Source organism: Plutella xylostella, chromosome 20 (assembly GCF_932276165.1).
Source record: "Plutella xylostella chromosome 20, ilPluXylo3.1, whole genome shotgun sequence".
NCBI classification, from domain to species: Eukaryota; Metazoa; Arthropoda; class Insecta; order Lepidoptera; family Plutellidae; genus Plutella; species Plutella xylostella.
This window is the reverse complement of record NC_064000.1, coordinates 2,712,631-2,730,202: the sequence shown is the minus strand read 5'-3', so window position 1 is coordinate 2,730,202 and position 17,572 is coordinate 2,712,631. Positions and strand designations below refer to the sequence as shown.

Genomic DNA, 17,572 nt, shown 5'->3' with positions numbered 1-17,572 from the left:
TGACGCTGCGCGCCGCTCAGCATGCATATGGTCTACGCCCACTCAGCGCAATATAGGTGCAGAGTCAGCGACGCCGGACATATTGCCGTTTAGTTCGCCGCGCCCGACGTCGTCTGCGAAGCCTCAGCATGCGTCGCCATGCGTATTGAACCCCCAAAAAGGTTATCGAGGAAATGTTTATTTCAAGAAAGCTTGAATGATACTCGTAATAATGTAACTTGCAGATTAAAACATATAAAACAAGTAGGGTATAAATTATTAAGAAAAAATACGCATTGCGTGCTCAGTTAAAACGACTTCGTGCCAAATTGGAAGTGAAAAATAGAACAATTATTGACAATACAATTTCATTATAAAGTGTCAAAAACATTATCAGAAATGCAGAACAGACCAGAAGGTAACAAAAATAAATGGTCCAAAAAGGTAAAAGAGTTCTGGATTATGTCTCTTCTTCTTTTACAAGTCGCCATCTACAAATGTGCTGTACCAACAGATTTTTTACAAGTGCACTTTGGCAAAAAAAATGTTTTATAATAAACAGCTTAGCGGGACATACACGAAGTTTAGCCCACAGCGTGGACAGCAACATTGGAATTGTGGATTGCTTTCACAGCATTGTGGCGAAACTTGTGGGAAGAAAACGAGTAAATTACTCCCTGCGCCGAGGATATTTAACTCGCTGTGCTGCATCCGCAGTCTCATTTAACGCAAAACTATTATTATTTACTTTATTATCAGAAAGAAATACTACTTTATGAAACGACGCCTGCCATTCGCAAACCAAAAAGATGAAAAGAAAAGTTACGGTGAAAGCAGTAAAAGGCCTGAAAGCGTCTTGAAGGACATGAAAAATATTAATCTCAATACTATGAGATAAACAGAGAGCGAAAGCCATGATATTGAGCAAAGGACGATACTACAGAGCCAGTCTGGTGAATGGCTAGAATTCCGCCCATAGATGCTGACAGCTTCTAACTTTGGCAAAATAACTGAAGTGAGACCAAATACAAGCTGTGCCAATACAGTTAAGCAGCTTCTATACAAAATTTCTATTGATGAATGTTGAACTGCACGTAACTAGACGTGATTTTTTTTAATTTGCGGTGTGGTTTAGCTCAAAAGAACGATTAAAATAGAGGATCGAGAGAGAATATGATTTTTTGAGAAAAACATAAAAAGCCAACATTATGTAAATTTTATTTAATTGCATGTTACCTGGCGGACTATCTTGCATGGACTGGAAGTGGGAAGCATAGACAAGGAGGTGGCCAAAGCTTATAATAATATGATGAAGTTGGCAGGAACCATGAAGGCGGGTTCGGGGGGATAAATATTGCCCTATAAAATTATATGGGATAAATATTGCCAGCTGAAGACCTTACGGGACTCTTTAAACTCCCATTAATGTATGATTACTGGCCACAACAAGAATTCGCAGGCGAGGGAGAACACGCGGCGTTCGTGCGAAGCCATCACGGCGATGGGGCCGTTGAAGACTGGAAAAGTTGGAGCAAGGTATGATATACAGGGTGATTGGTAAGTCGATGTATTCCTTTAAATGGGTTGTAGTTGAAGGCATTTCTAGTCGATTGAACCCCATAATGCATTATCCGAAAGTAAAACCATTTCTGAGTTATTTAAATTTTAAGTTTTTTTAAGAATTTATGTTTAAAAGCAAAATATTTCAAAAACTAACGATTTTTTTAATACTTTTTTATTGTTTTGCATTGATGACACCTTAGTCAACTAATCATAATCATTAAATGCGCAATATTTAACTTAATTTAGACACAGTGCTTCAAAATAGTTGAAACGTTAAGAAAATGTTAAGAAAGGTGAAAACAAAAAGCTAGAGTAAAAAAGAATTTTATCTGACAATTTTTCAGGCACTACAGCTTAAAAACATAATCAATTTATAAGCTTTAAAATGACATATTCCAATCTAAAATCGATTAAGGTATGACCAAGATATAGCCAAAACGACCGCATAGGCGGACAAACCTCAATAGGGAAACAACCAAGATTTTGTTCCAATTTTAAGGTAAAAAGTATTGTAACTGGACTTACCCGAACCGTTTAATAATTATTGTGTTGCAATAGTGCGGTTCCTCAAATGCACAGATCTAGGACAAGGTTGCTTCACCGAAATAATGTTTGTCCGATAACACGGTTAGCCGATTGTAATTTTCAATTATGATTGGTAAAACAAAATAATTCTACACAACCCGGTTCCACAAAACTACTGTTCGACGACGGTTAATTCGCCGAAACCATGATTGGCCTACTGGCTGGCTACTACACGTGACAATTGACTGTTTGACAATTATTGTTTTAAATTCAACATGTTCAAACACGGTGCCAAATATTTCAGCTGGAGATGCAGTCTCGACTTAGATAACGATCGGTAATAACCGAATTCGGTAGCTAAATCGTAACGATTACACTTTAACGATTTTTTTAAGTCTCAACAATTATAACTATCGATTTCGGTCGTTAAAGTAACGAATTGATCTGTCAAGTTATCGTTTTCGCTCCATACCGTAGCGAGCAAATCTGACAGCCCGATAACTGAGTTTGCGTTTCATATTGGGAAATCGGAAATATAAATATTGCGAAAAAAGATCACTTTTTTGATTATACCAAGTGTACAAGGAGTGATGGCGGAAGCGTATTTGGCTCTAGATTTAATTCTAGTCGAACATCGACTCAATATGGTGAGACGTCGGCGAATCGCGAGGAACCGGCGAAGTGGATAAAACCCTCTTCTCTTAGAAGAAAGCGAGTTTTTGAGGCTATATCGAGTGTCCAAGGATATATTCGATGAACTCGTAGATGTACTGCGTCCGTCTCTTCAAAGACGTCGACCTTACGGACTTCCTACTGAGACCCAAGTGAGTGCCTGTTAACTATGTTACCTTACTTCAAATCGTTTTACTGTTTTGTGTTGTATTTACCTAATGTTTTGATTTTTGTTTTAGATACTAACTGCACTGCGATTTTATGCCTCAGGTTGTTACTAACAACCTATTGGTCTACAATGGGGTAGCAGCATGAGCCAGAAGGCAGTAAGCCGTGTGATCCGCCAAGTGACCTTGGCAATAAACACCCATTTGCTTAGGAAATATATAAAATTTCCTATGACACTAGGTGAAAGGCGTAAAATGAAAGATAAATTTTTAAACGCTCCACAACAGTATCCCAATACGATTGGAGCAGTGGATTGCACACACATAAAAATTTTGGCACCAAGGATACATGAAGAAGCATATGTCAGCGGTCACCATGAGGGTCATTCATTGAATGTTCAAGCAGTAAGTATATATAAGCATATACCCATTTATTACTGTTTAATCTATTTATTTATTTTCCAACAGTGCTAAAAATTGTATTGTTTTGTTTTAGGTCTGTGATCCAGATTTGTATATTTTAAATATTAATGCTCGATGGCCAGGGGCCAGGCATGATGCCCACATATGGGCAAATTCCCCCGTTCGAAGAACCATGCAAAGACATTTTGAAAATGGAGACCACAATGCATGGCTACTTGGTAAGTAAGGAATAAAGTGTGCTAATGGTATGTCTGATGAAAGATGAAGCCCTAATTTCATTTTTGTTTTAAAAACTTTGACACCCTATAAGAAAAATAGTTTATAAAGTCTTTTTTATTTATTTTAACCATAAATAATGTTTTTAGGTGATGGATATCCTTTGGAGCCATGGTTGATGACACCCATCAAAAATAAACCAGCAGGCACACCAGAACATCGATACCAATTCATTCGAGCTGGAAGACACGCATTATGAATTAGTGAATGAAGATGTTGACTTAGCCGAGAGGTGGAACCTAAATATGCCCGAGAACGAGGAGGATCTAGACGATCATGCTCTAGCTTGCGGGCTACTTTTCGAGAACGCTCGAATGGCGCAAGATGACGAGGATCTCTCTGATGAAGAGGAGCATGGGCGAGCGGAATTCGTTCCGTCCGATGCTGACGACGAATCTGAACCTGAGCAGATGCAGAACGACGTTGGCGATGAAGATTTGGATGTGGAGCTGCCGCTCGGTTAACAAATCTTAAAAAAAATCCCGTTTCCCGGAACACAAAAAGGTTGGGAAAAACGAAACCCTACTTTGTCCTCTCGAGGGCAATACACGGGCAACACACGGTGTGATATATATATAATTTTTGACTGCCTCGACGTAGTGAACGGGAATTCTTTAAAAAAAATCCCGTTTCCCGGAACAGAAAAAGGTTGGGAAAAACGAAACCCTACTGACCGATTAGTTCTTGCACTGTCAATTTGACTTATCCACTGACCAATATGGTAATTAATTACTGACAAGTCTATTCTACCTTCTTACTCGTATTCGCCTTTCACTTACTAAGCTATTGACAACCATCTTATATTATTATGTGCTTGCTTCAGAAAAATATGTTATAAAAAATGGAATTCTACTAGAGATGCCTGCATACGAACATTGAGTGAGAAAAAGAAATTGAAGAAATCTGGAGCTGCTGCCTCAAATACCAAGCCTTACAAATATCACAATCAAATGTTATTTTTGAAAAAAGTTGTCACCCCAGGTGATACACACGAGAACGTCCCTGCTAATGACAACATCACGGAAACAGTAGAGAGTAATAAAGACAACGAAGATGAACCTGATCAGATTACGGAACAAAGTGGTAGTGACAGACAAAAGGAAAGACAAAATTAAGCCCCACCGCAACGCAAGGCAATCAAAAGAAATGTGAATTGAATACATGAATGATCAGTTAAAAAAAAAGTAAAAATGAGTTTGAAGATCCCAATTTATCGTTCTTCAAAGGTATTTTGCCGCAACTGGCTTCACTTAATGGCGATCAAATTTTAAAATTTCAGTCTGGAGTGATAAACCTTTTACAAAATATTAAAAGTAGAAGATATGGTCAGTCAAACTACGAGTAGCCTCCATATTCACAAAGTTCTAGCACTCCTCACTACCACACCCAAGATTATTTTAGTAGGCCACATCATCTTGACTCTACACCATCAGTGGAAGGTTCGCCATCAGTAGAATCTACATTCAGCCAGGAGTCAGACTTGCCAGATCTGTCTATGTTTTGAAATAAATCTTCATTTTTGTAAACCTTTTTGTCATTTTAAATTTTAATTGATAATAACAAAAATTAAAGGTCTTACCTTAAAAATATCGCTAGTTTTACTTCAGGGCACAAGCTTTTCCTCCATCCAGTTTGTGTCTTTCTTTTTTAAATCCTTTTCTAATCGTTTAAGAAGGTCATCAAAAGTAGGCGTCGTCATTCGAAAATAAGTAAAAAATTTAGATTCGTCTTCTTTCAGCTGACGCACAAGAGCACCACGACAAAATCTTTGCCTTAATAGTGGATGTATTCAATAACGCCGGGGCTTCCTCCGCCGCAGACGACGATAGTACCAATACAACACGACAACGTCCATTCTCGTAGAAAGTAGGCGATACACTGAAGAACAGTCCAGTAGCGTCGGATCTGTTAAAATCGGTCCTGTAAATGCTGTGTGAATATTAGCTCCAGTAGCGTCGGATCTGTTAAAATCGGTCCTGTAAATGCTGTGTGATTATTACCTCCAGTAGCGACGGATCAGTTAAAAAGGATCCTGTAAAACGGATGTTCTATGTGTACGCGCCCTTATTAAACATTACTGGATAAGCGTCATTGTTGGCAACAATCAATCATGTTATTATCTACCTAAACGTAATTTTTCTCATCAATCGTCATTATCGGCAACATTGACTTTTGAAAATTTATAAATATATCCAGAAAATCCGAATGTTTGAAGTGTCATTTAAAATAGTAAAACATTCACTTAATCTTTAAATGAAACTTTGAATAACTGCTTTTCCGCGAGGTTTATAAAAATATTTTTTCTATCAACAATTATTACTTCGGGTCAACGAGCCATCAAGAGTGAATATTTTGAGGAGAATAGCCCTGGCGTTCTTCTCTCGGTAGACAGTATTATGTTCATTGGTGCAGATGCTTATTTAATTAACCTAACTTACCTATTTTCTCTGCTGTTTATTAAAAATATTGTGCTTTATTGATATTGCACTTACTCAATATTGTTTTAGGAACAAGAAGCTGATATAGTTGTGATAGAAATGGAGATATGAGACTGTTGCCGACTGCCAATAATTATTTTGATATATTTTATGTTTTTTACTTATAATATTGACATTTTGTATTTATGGTTTTTACGATTGTTATTTTTTGAAACTTTAGTTTTTAATATACAAATTCTTTAGCGATCCATCTGCCACCGATCCGTTTGTTGTCGGTTTTTGTGGCACAGATCAAAGGGTTCAAGCGCGAGCGTCCGGCATAGCGACCACACGTCCGCTGACGCCTCAGACAGTGAGACCAGAATCGTCTTCTTCTTGATAACTCGACTGCGATGCAAACTCAAGTAGTAGTCAAATAGTCAAAAGTACTAAACACATAAATAGCTGCAACGGCTGCCGTTTCGATGTTATACACGTATTGTCACACGTATTATTGTCGTTGTTGATACGTTGTCAACATGGATCGTTTCAATTTGCGGTGGGAAATGCTAATAATATTAGCAAACAGAGTGGATAGAGGTCGGCGGGAGTTGAAGGAGCGGCGTCGAAATCGCGCCTTCATGAGGCGGAATGTCGATGCTTTCGTGAGTTTGCCGGATTCGGAGTTTGTGAAGACATTTCGCCTCAGTAAGGATGTGGTGAACGAGATTGCCACGGATTTAACTCCCTGATAGCAAAAGAACGCAGGCAAGATGGGATATCTATTATGATGAAGGTATCGAGCCGTTTATAATTTGGCATAAAATAGTTCTGTACGGGATGGTAGAAGATTATCTACTTATTACTTATATGTTTCAGATACTGATTGCATTATCATTTCACGCAACAGGCTCCTACCAAACTTTGGTTGGCCAATGTGCGATACACAATGTATCCTAAAAAACTGTATCAAGGGCATTGAGGCAAGTGACTGTGATGGTCAGAGTGACACTGAAACCAGCCTAATGTGTCTTCATTTGGTCTTCATCATTACAAAACTACATCTCTTTACTGTTTACATATAAAATACAAGTGTCATACTCTGACATGGAACCCAAAAAAAAAACGGGTTATGCCTCAAACACGCAGACACGAAGGTTGGTTGAGTTGCTGGAAGCAGATGCAGAGCTGCGGTCCGGCAAATTTACGCCAGTTTTAACATATAAGACGGCACAGAAACGCTGGACCACAATAGCCGACGAACTTAATTCAATTGGTGGAGCCCAAAAAACTTGGAGCGAATGGAGAAAAGTAAGTACATCAATTTGTGGACATTACTTTTATTTTTATCTAGTACTAGATGTTTCCGCGAGTCCCCAATCCGCAGTTTTGTCGTTGGCTTAAGTCTTTCTTAAATAGTGTTACACAATAAATTGAATTAGTTTTCCGTAATATGATTTGCATTTCACAGCTGAACCTGGAAGCTGGATTCTGTAATCACCTCATTGCGTCGAAGAAAGAATTCATGCAGTCATACGAATTTCATGGATGTTAGAGGTATGAAGAAAAACATAACATCCATTAGACCCCCTCCATCGCCAGCTCCATCAAATCAATGAGACTAGGCGTTCAAGCAAAAGCCCATCATCCGAACCTCAACCGAAGGTATCAAAAGCGACTAGAAACAGGTCAGCAAAACATGATGAGATTGTTAACCTCACACACGCAATCTATGCAGATCTTTCAAGGTACAATGACTGCTATAGAGAATACTATCGCCCCACAAATGGCCTAAGAAAATTTTATAGTGATCCATTATTTTAGTCTAATGATAAAAGACCACTAACTTCAAATAACTACGTAAATTTTACAATAAATATCTTTTACCCGAAATAATTGACCCTCGATATCCCACCCACAATCAAACACTAAGGAAACTGATAGTGATATACAGAGTGATAGATATATACAGAGAAGATGATAACAAAAAAACATTGGCATTGGCAAAGTCGTAATGCTTCGGCTACGTAGTGGTTGGTGTTGGTGTCATCGCGTAGTATTCGGGCGAAGACGATGTAGTATGGGGAGTTGTTGGTAAACTGAAAAAGTGGTCACTATAAAAGGAAAATTCAAATAACCTATCAAGAAATGTTGAAAGGGACACGTTCTGATCTTGAGCCGGTTAAAGTTAAAGTCACAAAATCTGACGAGGGTTCCGCATTCATTCATATATTTGACTCATATGGGAGGGCGTTGATTTAACTGATAAGTTATTATCATTGTATCGCTCGAACTTTAAAACCAAAATGGTATAGGGCCTTATTTGCCCAGGCACTCGACACTTGTGTTAACAATGCCTGGCTGCTTTATAGAAGTCATAGTCAAGATGCCAAACAAAGACTGACTTTGAAAAAATAAACGAGTTGAGATGGTAGCAGAGATGCTTCAAAAAATTCGCATTTGGCAAAACAAAATGATTGAAAATCAGGAGGCATCAACGATAAAAGCTCCAGTTGCTCCAAGACCACCTGATTCAGTAAGATATGCAAATTTAGGACACCTACCAAGATTTGTAGCGCAAGGAAGGTGTAAATTTTGTAAAAAAGGCTTTAGTGCTTTTTGACAGTAATGCAACCTACGGTTATGTTTGTTAGAAAAAATAAATTGGTAATATTATTACCACGCTTATCAATAAGTCTTAGACCTAAGTTAAACGTATTATTTTCTTATTTATCTTAGATACAGTACTCTTTATTTGTACACCAAGAAATAATGAACTTTTACATAAACACTTAACTAGGGTACAAAAGGTGGTCTTATCGCTTATAGCGATCTCTTCCAGACAACCTTTGGATGGATGGAAAACTACACTAAAAGACAGTACGCGCACCGGCAAGCAGGTGACTATAGCGGAGTTTCTGGAGTGCAAGGATCAGAAGGGGTTGACGGTGATCGTGGCCGGTCCTGCTGATGATGAATCTGATGATTTTGACGCAGCTAACCCTCCCATAAAGACAACAGCTGAGCGAGGACTTAATTGTGGAGCAGGGTCGGGAGGATCCATAAACAGATAACTGTTCTCCTTCCTTAACAAATTTACTATATATATTGTGTGTAAACTGATGAACAGGCCATTTATCAGCTATTTTTTTAATCACTGATTATAACAATAATCATTGATACTTTATATATTTTATTAAAATTAATAGTCTAAGGTATAAATAAGACCTAGACAAGAATTACCCAGCCGAATCCTGAAGGGGCCGGAAATTCAACAATGGATCCAGGGGTGAGACAAGTAATTCCCGATTATTTTTTCAGAGATAAAGAAATTCCTCAATTATATTTTAAATTGTATTAATTCATAAAGTTAAATAATCTGTATTGTTTTCTGGTGTAATATATTATCGAAAAGGGAAACCAAAGCGCTAGTTAAATAAATCGTTTTAAATATTGTATCAAAAATTTTAATTGATACAAAGGAATCTAAGATCAATAAACAGTGACAACAAAGAACTTTTCAAACCAATTTCTATTTTGATCCCCGAACGTAACGTGAGACTTTTTAACCTTTAATTGCTTTTCAATCTAATTTTATTAATTAATTGGAATTTTCACAATGGAAAATCAAGCCAATCCAGCTGAAAGCACTAGCCAAAGAGCTCAAATTCCTGCCGTTAGTATAATTAATACGATACCAAATGAAATCATTAAAATAATTCCAAGTGACAAGCGTATGGTAAAGAAGAATGGCGAAACCTGACCCGCTTTGCATAAGTTAGCAGCCAATCACCAAACCTATTTTAAGTTATTGATAAAAATGTCTATTATCAGGGAAAAATATTTAAAAAAATCTAAACCATGGGGTTCTTGAGATATTAGGGTTCAAAAGTAAATTAATTAAATATTTTTTTTTCGTTAAATAAGATTTTGCTGAATGGTACACGCACAAATAAGTTTTATAATCTAAATCATGGGATTCCCAATTCATAGCGCATCACAAAGTGTATTACATGATTTTATTTATGCAAATAATATCATAATTATTTTTGCACATTTCACACTCAGAAACCTATTTTTATAAAGAGACCAATTTCAAAAATTATTTCATTCTATTCAAGTTCCCGTTATCCCGAAGTAACATAAAATACTTTTTAGCCAGGAACTCCCACGGAAACACTTTTAAAATCAATTTTTAGCTCGAGGGTAACATCTAGTACAGTAGAACGACTTCATCTTTCAGCACCTATATCTTCGTTCTCCCATGTCTCATAATAATAAAATTAATACCAGTATATGCTGTAGTCACGGACTACACATCAGTGTATGTTTCATCAATGGCCGCTCTGGGTCATGGCGCCATAGAGAAATGGCCATTCTCCTTTGTTTATTAAAAAATGCTAATACATAATTATCAACTTTTTAAATTATACGGAAAACGAAGCGCAATTATCTTCCATATTACATACTATAACGTCAAGGACGATAGGTAATGCAGCAGCGTTAATAAGCGAAAGCGAACATATTAAAATGTGGCTTGAATTAAAGACAATTTTATGACGGCATTTTGGCGATCAAAGGTCTAAAGGCTGTATATTAATAGAGTTAGGCGATCATAATGTGGTATGTGGTATGTTGTAGAAATAATAACTCACTTGGTAAATTATTAAACACAGTTTATTTGCACATCCACAAATTATAAGTTCTTTATAATTATCAATATAAGCACAAGCAAGCACTAGATACTATAGCACACAAGCAAGTAGAAAGCTAGTAAATTATTTAAAGTAAGCGCGTAAATATTCGCGTAGGTATAGCGTGCGTAAAGCGACATGCACTCAGCGCGGTAGTGATTCTGGCACTGCGGGCGGCGCATGCGGCGGACAGTCGCGAGCCCGTAATCTATTTTTAGAACAGGCGAGGCGGTGACGTAGTTGTCACTAGCGAGCGGCGACTTGTGTCCAGTGTATCAGCGGGACGGCACGACATCATTCTTCGTGACGTGAAGGTAAGTATTTAACGTTTTATATTTTATTGATTATTTATTTACTTATTTGTTTTTAATGTTAGGTATTTATTATTATTGTTTATTTTACTTTTACTTTTTAGTTTAGTTAATTTAGATTTAGGTAGATATTTATACAATACAAAATAGCTTGCTTTTATTTGTGCTTTTAAATTAGAATTTATACAATAAATAAAATATTAAATATGATTATAATTTTTATGAATTAATTTTAATTTTAAATTATTTTATTTTGTTTGATGTAGGTATTCCACTACATTACTCCCCCGCCGAGACTGTTACTACAGGCGATAGTTGACGAAGCGTACTTTTCTTCCACTTCTTGTAGTTCTCTCGGCTGTTTTTAGGATAGGTGTAGGTACATCTTTCTTAGTGACATCTGGTCTAGCGAGAACTTCCGGTCTAGTGTGAACTTCCGGTCTCGTGTGAACTTCCGGTCTCGTGGGAATTTCCGGTCTAGTGGGAACATCTTTGTCATCTCTAGCTATGTGTGCTGGCTTTAGACGGTCGACTGTCACGGTGGAGATTTTACCTTGGATGTCGATTTTATACGTCTTTTTTCCGCGTTCTAAGACTTTGTAGGGACCTGTGTATGGAGAGTCAAGAGGTTTTCTTACTGCGTCAGTGCGAAGAAAAACGTACTCTGACGTTTGCAGATCCTTTGGCATGTAGAACGTCCTGGATGAGTGCCAGCTGGATGCGGTTGGAGTCAGGTTGGAGATGTGTTTGCGTAATCTGTCCGCGAAATCTGCAACATCTATGGCCTGGTTCTTAGATGGGGAAAAGAACTCACCAGGTAGTCGCAGAGGTTCTCCGTACACCAGTTCTGCAGATGATGACTTGACATCTTCCTTCCAGGCGCTGCGTATTCCGAGTAGGACCATCGGGAGTACTTCAGTCCAGTTGATGTTGGTGTGACATTTGATAGCAGCCTTCAGTTGCCTGTGGAACCTTTCGACCATACCGTTTGCAGCAGGATGATATGCCGTGGTTGGACGATGTTGAGCACCGAGGATGTTCGCGATGTTGCGGAAGAGGTGGGACTCGAATTGTCTGCCTCTGTCCGTGGTTCTGGTGTTTGGACACCCGAAGCGTGCGACCCAGCCAGCGATGAACGTGCGGGCGCAGGTCTCTGCGGTGATGTCACCCATAGGATACGCCTCAGGCCATCGTGTGAAGCGGTCGATGACGGTGAGACAGTATCTGGAATCATAAGAAACGGGTAAAGGCCCTACTATGTCCATATGAACATGGGAAAATCGTTGGGAAGGAACAGGAATTGGGGTGAGAGGAGAGGAAGTATGACGGGAAACTTTATTTCTCTGGCATTCTGTGCATTCTCTAGCCCATTGTTTGCAATCTTTGCGTATACCTGGCCACACAAATCTATCTGAGATTAATTTGGCCGATGCTGATGCTCCTGGATGACTCAGACTGTGTAAGACGTCGAAGGCTTTTCTCCTAAAGCTGGGTGTGACATACGGTCTGGCTTTAGGTGTTGATACATCACAATATAGATGAAGTGGGCTTTCTGACATCTGTGTCTTTTGTAGTTTTAGTGCCGTGCCTTTGTGAAGGAGTTCCTGCAGCTCAGGATCTGTATCTTGAGAAGTTGCAAGAGCTTCATAATCGAAGGAATCAGTGACGGCGTCAACCCGTGAGAGTGCATCTGCGACCACATTATCGCTGCCCGAAACATATTTGATGTTGGTGGTAAATTGCGATATGTAATCGAGGTATCGAAATTGCCTTGGCGAACATTTGTCTCTTTTAGTCGTGAATGCGAACGTTAATGGCTTATGATCGGTGTAGATGTCAAAATCTCTAGCTTCTACCATATGCCGGAAGTATTTGATGGCTTCATAGATGGCGAGTAGCTCACGATCATAGGGGCTGTATTTTCGCTGCGACGGTTTCAGGGAACGAGAGAAAAGGGCAAGTGGCTGCCATTGTTGCTTCTTGTCCATTATTTGCTGAAGAACTCCACCGATCGCAGTATCTGATGCGTCTGTGAAGATGGCGAGTTCTGCTTCAGTGTGTGGGTGAGCTAGCATGGCTGCCTTAGCTAGGTGATCCTTGCATGCGTTAAATGCATCCATCATGTCCGATGTTAGTTCCACCGGTTGTGATCCACTCTTCTTAGAACCAGTTAGTGCTGCATTTAGTGGTGATTGGATCTTTGAGGCATTTGGGACAAATCGTCTATAAAAATTGAACATCCCAAGAAATCGACGGAGTTCCTTGACAGTCTTTGGGACTGAAAAATCCTGAACTGCCTGCACCTTACTCTGGAGAGGGTTGATGCCTTTAGAGGAAACCTCGTGCCCAAGAAAGGTTATTTTCGATTTTCCGAATTCTGACTTCGCCGAGTTGATGCAGATGCCATAGTCGCTAAGTCTTTTGAAGAGTTGACGTAAATGACCTTCGTGCTCGGCTTCAGTGGCTGAAAATATTAGCACATCGTCAACGTATCCATAGCAAAAATCGAGTCCTCTGAGCACTTCATCGATGAATCGCTGGAAGGTTTGCGCAGCATTTCTCAACCCAAATGTCATGAATGGAAATTCATACAGCCCAAATGGTGTTGTGATCGCTGTTTTGCAAATATCTTCAGGATTTACAGGGATCTGATTAAACGCCTTCACGAGATCGATTTTGGAGAAGATCTGACTGCCAGCTAGTTGATGAGTGAAGTCCTGAATGTGTTTTATTGGGTATCGATCCGGTATTGTGCGATCATTCAGGCGTCGGTAATCTCCGCATGGACGCCAACCATTGTCTTTCTTTGGTGCGATGTGAAGAGCAGAAGACCACGAGCTTTCAGATGGTCTCGCCACACCAGATTTCAGCATCGCTTCGAATTCCTGTTTCGCTATCTTCAGCTTGTCAGGTGCTAAGCGTCGAGGTGAAGAGAAGACAGGGGGTCCTGGAGTAGTCCTGATGTGATGGACGGTATCGTGCTTGAGGGCCGGCTGAGAACCGTTTGGTCTGGTGATGTCCGGGAACTCTCTCAGTAAATTGTGATACCGTGTATCTCCGACGATTGACTTGACTGATGAGATAGTCGGTGTAGTCTGCGCCGATACTCCTTTTGATGAGAGTGACGTGGTGTTGTCTACAAGACGCTGGTTACGAACATCGACCATAATGTTGTAGAAAGACAAGAAGTCTACTCCAATGATGGCTCGAGTGACATCCGCAACAACAAATCGCCACGAGTAATCTCTCCGAAGTCCTAAGTTGAGCTCCATATGATAATAACCATAGGTGTCGATTACTGATCCATTGGCTGCGTAAAGATGGTAGTTGGTTTTTGGTCGTCTCTGTGGTAATGCAGACCGTGGAAAGACGCAGAGATCGCTTCCAGTATCAACGAGAAACTGCATCTTTGACTTACGATCTGTGACGAACAGGCGACCTGTAGCTTTGGGGCAATCGTCTGTCGCCATTATCGACCGCCCTGGTAGTTTTCCGACTCGGTGAAATTGCAGGGTTTCAAACATTTGTTGGCCTTTGGTCCAAATTTGTAGTGGTACCAGCATGTTGGGTACTTGGAATTCCTGCGGCTTGAGTTGGATGATGACCGGGTCCGATTTTGTTGGTTTGACCTTGACCTTGAGCGATTTTGAAAGCGTTCAGTAGTAAGCTTTTTTACCTGACGTGTGAGCTCTGAGATCTGCATAACCATATCATTCCAGGCGGAGGCCGGTGGTTGACCTACAGCTGCAGCGGCTGATGTTGAAGTGCTGGCTACACCTGCGTATGGAGAAGTTATGTCGAATACACGATCGGCCAAGTCTGCTAAATCCTCTAACGTAGCACGGGGTTGGCTGGCTATAACCGTCTGGATGTTTTGAGGCATTCGGCCGGTCCAGATCGTCTTCAGGAACTCGTTGGGAAGATTTTCTCCTGCGAGGTTCTGTAAATGACGAAGAAATTGTGAAGGTTTCCTATCACCAAGCTCTTCGTGCATTAAAAGCTGCTGAACCTTCTTTTCATAAGAAGCAGATAATCTTCCGATTAATTCCGTCTTAAGTTTTTCATATTTGCCAGTAGCCGGAGGACTTCTAATTAAATCCTCAACAGCTGACGCATACTGTTCGTCAAGCTGAGATGTGACGCTATAAAATTTTGTGTCATCAGACTTAATACCAGAAAGTATAAACTGACCTTCTACTTGGGCAAACCATAGTGCCGGTTTCTGCGGCCAGAACGGCGGTATTTTTACACCGACACGGCATACTTCAGATGGTGCAGTGGAAACGCGATCTCTGACGTCGTCGTTGGTGTTGTTGCGGTCTTCCGTCTGGGAACTTCCCTTGTCAGTACTTGCCATCGTGGTCTTGTCTTTCTCCATAATTATGCTTCAGACGTTGAATGCTTCAGCGGGGTCACCAATGTGGTATGTGGTATGTTGTAGAAATAATAACTCACTTGGTAAATTATTAAACACAGTTTATTTGCACATCCACAAATTATAAGTTCTTTATAATTATCAATATAAGCACAAGCAAGCACTAGATACTATAGCACACAAGCAAGTAGAAAGCTAGTAAATTATTTAAAGTAAGCGCGTAAATATTCGCGTAGGTATAGCGTGCGTAAAGCGACATGCACTCAGCGCGGTAGTGATTCTGGCACTGCGGGCGGCGCATGCGGCGGACAGTCGCGAGCCCGTAATCTATTTTTAGAACAGTCGAGGCGGTGACGTAGTTGTCACTAGCGAGCGGCGACTTGTGTCCAGTGTATCAGCGGGACGGCACGACATCATTCTTCGTGACGTGAAGGTAAGTATTTAACGTTTTATATTTTATTGATTATTTATTTACTTATTTGTTTTTAATGTTAGGTATTTATTATTATTGTTTATTTTACTTTTACTTTTTAGTTTAGTTAATTTAGATTTAGGTAGATATTTATACAATACAAAATAGCTTGCTTTTATTTGTGCTTTTAAATTAGAATTTATACAATAAATAAAATATTAAATATGATTATAATTTTTATGAATTAATTTTAATTTTAAATTATTTTATTTTGTTTGATGTAGGTATTCCACTACAATAATAAAACCAGATGAATCATTTTTACAACTTTGTAATCGTATACAATTAGTTCACAGTAACTTTTTTTCTAAAGTGAACCAATGTCCAGATAAAGATTTTAGGGAAAACGAATACAACATCTATGTATAATCACATTGCTTTGACTGCATTTTTGTATTACTTACCTAAAGGCTTAGTGAGAATTGTACGTTTAAAAATTCAGCTAATCTAGAAGACGCACTAAAAATTGTTTTAGAAGAAGTCAATTTTAACAACCAATATAAAACTAGAAACAAAAGTATAGCCCCTAAGAAAACATTTACAGGGCAACTTCCAAAATTTATTGCGAATAATAACCGTCCAAGACCGCATAACTTCCAACGTCCAACATTTGTGCCTCAACAATCGAGACCTAATAATAACAATACATTTAGGACTTCATATAACCAGCAGATGATGCCGAATAATAATAACTTCAGGTCCAATTATCAAATACCACAGAATTTTCAGCGACAACAATATAATCAGTACAATGCACCAGGACCATCAACCGCCAGAATAAACTACACCCAAGCTGATACCATATCCGAGAGGAAGTAGGTCAGCATGGTACCGGGCAAAAATTTACCACATTAGCCTCGAGAAAACCACACTTCAGTTAGACTCATTTTACATTTTTATATTACCTTTAACCATAAATGTCAGACAATTAATAACGTAAATACCAGACAATGATAAAACATAACTGACTAACATAATTTCCCGATTTATTACAGATTTCGGTAGTTTTAAACTTTTACGCTGGAGGAAGTTATCAAGGTGCTGTAGGCCTTAACAGCGATGTACCCATGGCACAGCATACGTCACGGATCACGGATGCCTTGAATAGACACGGAAATTTTAAAGAAGCACATTCGCTACTTACAAAATGGGGAAGAAAGAAATGTCATTAAACAAAAGTAAGACCAAATTTGATCTACAATTACTTAGACCTACAATTATTGCAAAAAGCTATCTATTTAACAGATTTATATTTCAGCGGTCATCGGATTCATTTGTTTACTTTCCACACTACGGCGACTATAGCGATGTGTCCAAGGCTCCATAGGAGGACCGACGTTCTGGAACATCATACTCGACTCACTGCTACACAAACTAGAGGCTGAGGGAGTGTATTGCCAAGCTTTCGCAGATGATGTGGCCCTTGTCTTCACAGGTCAAGCAGTAAATACCCTAGAGGAGTCAGCGAACAAAGTTCTAAATGGAATAGTGGAATGGGGAAATCGGAACAAACTCAACTTCGCATCGCATAAGACCAACGCGATGCTACTAACAAAGAAGATGAAGTACGATCTACCCCAACTATCCATGGCTGGCACAAAAATTAATCTCGTAGAGGAAATAAAACTGCTGGGCCTCATCATAGACCGCAGGTGAACTTTTAAAGCTCATATTACCGCTCAGTGTAAAAAGGCAGCA

The 17,572-nt window shown here is 39.3% G+C and overlaps 1 long non-coding RNA gene and 1 pseudogene across 1 annotated transcript; both read left to right on the top strand.

Moving 5' to 3' along the window:
* The first annotated feature begins 1,861 nt into the window (after positions 1-1,861).
* Positions 1,862-3,652, top strand: LOC125490074. The gene is made up of 3 exons (XR_007267418.1): positions 1,862-2,891; positions 2,979-3,311; positions 3,403-3,652. It is a non-coding gene; the product is annotated as an uncharacterized LOC125490074 (long non-coding RNA).
* Positions 3,653-3,850: 198 nt separating this feature from the next.
* LOC125490054 lies at positions 3,851-5,908 on the top strand (annotated as a pseudogene).
* Positions 5,909-17,572: the final 11,664 nt, after the last annotated feature.